The sequence below is a fragment of the Pongo pygmaeus genome, chromosome 10 (genome assembly GCF_028885625.2).
Source record: "Pongo pygmaeus isolate AG05252 chromosome 10, NHGRI_mPonPyg2-v2.0_pri, whole genome shotgun sequence".
In the NCBI taxonomy this organism is placed as follows: Eukaryota; Metazoa; Chordata; class Mammalia; order Primates; family Hominidae; genus Pongo; species Pongo pygmaeus.
In genome coordinates this window covers 131,269,310-131,275,382 of record NC_072383.2, presented here as the reverse complement: position 1 = coordinate 131,275,382, position 6,073 = coordinate 131,269,310, and the positions used below count along the sequence as shown (strand labels likewise).

The 6,073-nt window shown below is 53.3% G+C and overlaps 1 long non-coding RNA gene across 1 annotated transcript; it reads left to right on the top strand.

Annotated features, from left to right (window-relative positions):
- The first annotated feature begins 1,659 nt into the window (after positions 1–1,659).
- Positions 1,660–4,751, top strand: LOC129010518 (uncharacterized). Its single transcript, XR_008493016.1, has 3 exons — positions 1,660–1,926; positions 3,121–3,852; positions 4,276–4,751. It is a non-coding gene; the product is annotated as an uncharacterized LOC129010518 (long non-coding RNA).
- The last annotated feature ends 1,322 nt before the right edge of the window (positions 4,752–6,073 follow it).

Here is a 6,073-nt window from a genome sequence, read left to right as displayed (position 1 = left end):
AGAGTTTCACTCTTGCCCCCCAGGCTGGAGTGCAATGATGCTATCTTGGCTCACTGCAACCTCTACCTCCCGGGTTCGAGTGATTCTCCTGCCTGAGCCTCCCGAGTAGCTGGGATTACAGGTGCACAACACCACACCCAGCTAATTTTTTTTTTTTTTTTTTAAGCAGAGATGGGGTTTTGCCATGTTGGCCAGGCTGGTCTCAAACTCCTGACCTCAGGTGATCCACCCGCCTCGGCCTCCCAAAGTGCAAGGATAACAGGCGTGAGCCACCGCGCCCAGCCCGCCATGTATTTTTAGTAGAGACGGGGTTTCATTATGTTGACTGGGCTGGTCTCAAACTCCTGACCACAAGTGTTTTCTCATTTTGCTTATATTTTCTAATATTCTACAATGCGTATCTATTACTCTATAATAATAAAAGGGTTGTTTTACAAATAAAAGTAGGATACGGAATTCTTAAAACATTGATTTTTAATGGTGCTATTATATTTCTCCGCATTTTTAGGTTCTTTATTAGGACCTTAATGGTGTTATTTTGGTCCTCGATTTGTTTCCTAAGATCTGCAATCTCTCTCTTCATATCAATTCATTTTATTACCTTATTTTAAATTCTTATTTTTATTGAACTTAGGTTATTATAAAGTTGTTTTGCTATGAAAAAATTATAAAAAACTTCCTTTGGTCCTAGAACTAGGTTTCCTGTGTTTCTGTCTTCCGCCTGTATTTTGCATGCATTCTCTGTCTCTCCCCTCTTCCATCTCTCCCCCTCTCTCTCCCCCCTCTCTGTCCCTCTCTGTCTCTCTCTCTCCCTCCCTCTCTATCTCTCCGTCTCTCTCCCTCTCTCTCTCTGTCTCTCTCTCTGTCTGTCCCTCTCTCTCTCTCTCTGTCTCCTTCTCTCCCTCTCTCTCCCCCTCTCTCCCCCCAACTCTCTCTCTCCCTCCCTATCTCTCGCTCTCTCTGTCTCTGTCTCCCTATCTCTCTCTTCCTCTCTCTTTCTCTCTCCCCCTTCTCTCCCTCTCTCTCTGTCTCTCCCTCTCTCTATGTCTCCTTCTCTCTTTGTCTCTGTCTCTCTCTGTCTCCTTCTCTCTTTGTCTCTCTCTCTGTCTCCCTCTCTCTCTGTTTCTGTGTCTCTCTCTCTCTCTCTCTCTGTTTCTGTGTCTCTCTCTCTCTCTCTCTCTCTGTTTCTGTGTGTCTCTCTCTCCCTCTCTCTCTGTTTCTGTGTCTCTCTCTCTCTCTCCCTCTCTCTCTGTCTCTCTGTATCTCTCTCTGTCTCCCTCCCTCCCTCTCTCTCTGTCTACCTGTCTCTCGGTCTCCCTCTCTTTTGGTCTCTGTCTCTCTCTGTCTCTCTCTCCATCTGTCTTTCCCCACTCCCCCTGCAGTGTCCAGGTGATCTTAACCTTGACATTTGGAGTATAATTTTCCAGATACTCCCTTTGCTCTGGTGTCATGTGGATGGCTCTGGACTCCTCCCTCCGGGTGTCTGCCATGGACTGGTTGCCTCTTCCGGCCTCAGGTGGGGACTCCTGCGGGCGCGGGGTGGCGGGGGACCACCATGTGCGCCCTTTGCGTATTTGTGTAGCAGACCTTGCCTATCACACAGCGACTTCCCTCTACCTCGTTTCTTACCAATCGTTGCTTCTGTTCAGGGCAGCCGTGTGCCCAGCTGGAAACGGAATCTGTTGTTCACACCTCCCTTGCAGTTAGGTGTGGCCACGGGACGGATTCTGGTCTATGGGGATTTAAAGGGACGTTTCTCCTCAGGTGCTGTCCGTCTCCCTGCCTCCGTCCCCCTTTCTTCCTGACGGCTCCTTGGTGGCTGGGGCTGCGTCCTGTACCGTGAGGAAGAGACCAGTGGCATCGTCTTGCAGAGACCTCAGCTGTGATGGCCTCAAGCCATGCAGGGTCCCCCGTGGTCTTCTTGCTGTGAGTAGAGATCCTCTAGGGGACTGTGACAAAACACACAAGTCGCTGGTAAGATTCAGGTTCAGCAGCTCTGGAGGGGCCTGGGGCTCTGCATTCCCGAGGGCCTCTTGAGTGATGCAAACGCAGCTGGTCTGGGGCCACACTCTGAGGAGCAGGTGTTCCGCCGCCATTTCATCAGGTTTCAGCTACACACAGCTGGGTGTGGCCCTGCCCGGGGTGGCTATTTCATCAGGTTTCAGCTACACGCAGCTGGGTGTGGCCCTTGCCCGGGGTGGCTATTTCATCAGGTTTCAGCTACACGCAGCTGGGTGTGGCCCTTGCCCGGGGTGGCTATTTCATCAGGTTTCAGCTACACGCAGCTGGGTGTGGCCCCTGCCCAGGGTGGCTATTTCATCAGGTTTCAGCTACACGCAGCTGAGTGTGGCCCTGCCCGGGGTGCTGGGCTCTGGGTCTCCCAAAACAGTGTGAATTCCCTGCAGGTTTTATTTCTCAAAATTGGAGGGGTGTCCCTCACTCCTTGGGGAGGCCCCAGGGCTGGAGCTCTGTGCAGAGTCCTGGAGCCTTCGCTGCTGCCAGACAGAGCCAACCACAGCATCCGCATCCCCCGGGCTCTCCCCTGTCCTGGCCGTTTCCTAAGCCTCAGGCAGGCAGAGCGGGGCTTAGCGGGGGACGAGGCTCTCCAGGGTTTGCTCCTCTGAGCCTGGGAACATTAATGAGAGCGCCGGGGTTTGACTCACTCAACAGTCTTTAAAAATAATGTATTTTCGTATCACAATGACAATGAGAGTCCAGAGGGCATTGCTCTGGGCTGCTGTAGTGAATAATCATGGTCAATTTGCCTCTGAGCATGCCCGATTCATCTACATCACTCAGTTTCTTCTGAGCATGTTTTCCTGGAGGCCAAGCCCACGCTGTCGGGAAGGGACCTCTCTTTGCCGTGCAGAATTCACAAGCAGGGCTGGAGATAGGAGCAGGGGCCTGGACCCGAGTCCTTCATGATGGGGTGAGGCGAGTGCACCCTATGGGCCAGGCTGGGTGGGTGGGGGGAGGGAAGGCATTGGCCTCACCCTCGGGACAGGGCCCTCCCCCAGGGAGGGAGGAAGCAGCGCCAGGGCAGCAGCTCGGCCCCCTCAGGTGAGGAGTAAATCACGTATAGCAAATCGCCCACATTCAATCGGTTGCTCTGTCCCCCAGGCCATCCCCGTGGCACCTCTGCTGTTTGTTCCTGGCCAGGGTCCACCGAGCACCTGCCATGCCACGCCCTGGGCCAGGAGGTCCAACCTGGCGGAACACAACGGTCAAGGTCTCTGTCCGCCTGCGGCGTCCATCCTCGGCTGATGCACTGGGGAATCATTTATTGTCCCAAACAATGACAACTGTGGGAAGGAAAGTGTCAGAGTGTGTCAAAGGCTGTGACTCAGGCTGCGGTGCTCTTGGGGGCTTCTCTGGAGGGGACGACTGTCCTGGGCGCAGGTGTGGCTGGAGAGGAGGGAGGTGAGGCCGCCCGGGCCAGTGGCGCTGCATGCTGAGTGGCGAGGAGGGCGGGCCTCGGTCAGTAGTGGCCAGCGGGTCCCAGCCCCGGCGCTGAGGGAGGGGTCGCTTCATCCCCCCGGCTCTCACCCACCTGTCTCCCACCCCCGCGATGTGATTCAGCTGCTCACCCTACCAGAGTCTCTCCCGTTCCTTTGTTCTGTGTCTGGCCGTGGGATGGGACGCGGGCGGAGGCTGGGAAGGCACCTGCTGGCTCTTCCTCTCACCCTCACCATCGCAGAGCAGTGTGGAGAATGAGACACACTCAAGGGATGGGACAGAGCTGCCTGGTGGCAGCCGAGAGCCAAGCAGCCCTAGATGAGTGAGCCCTGAGTGACCCCGGCGAGGACAGAAGAGCCACTTGCTGAGCCCAGCCTGACCCCTGACCTGCGGCTTGTGAGTGAAATATATACTTGGGTTGAAACCAGAGTTTCCGGGTGATTTGTTTCTAAGCATTATTGCTACAAAGGCGAACTGATGCAGTGGGGAAGTGTGAAAGGAGGCTGGAGGGGGTGGGGCAGACTCTGCAGGGCCTGGGGCCACGCACAGTGAGAGGTCTGGGGCACTGAGCAGTTGGGCCTGGGGTGACAGGTCAGCTGTGACTTCCCTGCGCACTTGGCACTCCGCAGAGGGCTCTGAGAATCTCTTCTGCCACGAGGAAGAGCCTCGGGGGAGCTCGCTGGGCAGGGGTGTGGTCTGGGCTGTGCATAAGCGGGATTGAGGCCACGCCGGGCTGGTGGGGGTGGGGGCCCCCCAGGACCTGAGGTCCCATGGACCTCAGGGGCTGGAGGGGATGCTCAGGGCTTCCTCCACCTGCAGGATAACAGCAGAGGGAGCCTCTAACCTCCCTCCTCCACTGGCGTTGGGAAACAGCCATGGGGCTCACGGGGCCTCCTCGGAAGACCTATGCCGCCCCTCCATCACTCAGCTCCCTCAGCGTGGGGAGGAAATGACTGCTCAGTTCTATTATCTCCAAAGCTGAAGGATGATCTCAAGTTTTATCCGGTGAGGAAACTCATTTGATTTTAAATGATTTTCAGCCTGGAAGTTAGTAGATTTTAGGAGGCTCTTAAATAAATTGCCTAGAAATAAAGATGAGCTTCTGGTTTACGGTGAAACTTAATCTGTCCTGACTGGAACATTTGCAGAGATTTGGCTCAGGGATGCTGGACCTGGCTGGGCAGAGCAGAGAGACGGGGGTGTCCTCAAGTGTTAAAAATGGGGTTGTGCAAATGTGCCACATCTGTGACATTTATTGTTCTTTGTGCTTTCGCATGTAGAAAAATAAAGCAAACTTTTTCTAATTATGTCAGTAATTGATGCTTATTGTAGATAACTTGTAAAATAAACTGAAGTGTAAAAAGGAAAATACATGTTGTCTCTAAAGCTGTAGCTCCATGAAAATCACACTTTACATTTCGGTTACGCGTTCCACATAACTCTCCTCGATTTTACAAAACCAAGTGCATACTGGGCATGAGTTTATAACATTTAAAAAACGTAATAGATTCTGTATCTATTATACTTTTTATAACATGATTTAAATGCCGGAGGAGTAGCCATTGTTTAAACACACCGCATTTATCCAGCCAGTCTCCTCCTGCTGGATGTGGAGCTCTTCCCTCGCTGTTTCAGGGTACAAGTCAACCTAGGCTGGGGGTCACTGCAGGGAAAAGCTACTGCCAAACCTCAGTGGCTGTGATGGTTAATTTTAGGTATCAACTTGCCTGGGTTAAGGGATACCTAGAACGCTGGTGAAGCATTCTTATTGCGTGTGTCTGTGTGATGCCTGAGTCGGTGGACAGAGTGGAGAAGCTCCACCCTCGCCCATCCGGTCGGCTGGGGGCCCAGATAGAACGAAAAGGTGGAGGAAAGGTGAATTCCCTCTCTCTCTCTCTCTCTTTTTCCTCCTCTCCCTGCCTCCTCCTTCCTGTCTCTCTTTCTCACCCTCTCTTTCTCTCTCTCTCTCCCTCTCTTTCTCTCTGTCTCTCTCTCCTGGAGCACAAATGCCCTTCTTATTTTATTTATTTTATTTTTTATTTTTAGAGACAGTGTCTTGCTCTGTTGCCCAGGCTGGAGTGCGGTGGCGTGATCTCGGCTCACTGCAAGCTCCACCTCCCGGGTTCATGCCATTCTCCTGCCTCAGCCTCCTGAGTAGCTGGGACTACAGGTGCCTGCCACCACACCTGGCTGATTTTTGTAGTTTTAGTAGAGACGGGGTTTCACCGTGTTAGCCAGGATGGTCTCGATCTCCTGACCTCATGATCTGCCTGCCTTGGCCTCCCAAAGTGCTGGGATTACAGGCGTGAGCAACCGTGCTCAGCCAGGAATGCCCTTCTTCTCCTACCCTTGGAGATCAGAACTCCAGGTTCCCTGGCCTTTGGCCCCTAGGGCTTGGCCAGCATCCGCCACCCCTTGTTCTCACACCTTCCACCTTGGACTCAGAGTCACACCATTACCTTCCCCGGTTCCGAGGCCTTCAGACTTGGACTGAGCCATGATACCAGCTTCCTTGTTTCTCCAGTGTGCAGACAGCCTGTGGGACTTCTCAGTCTCTATAATCATATGAAAGAAATTGAAGAGGATACAAACAAATGGAAGACATCCCATGCTCATG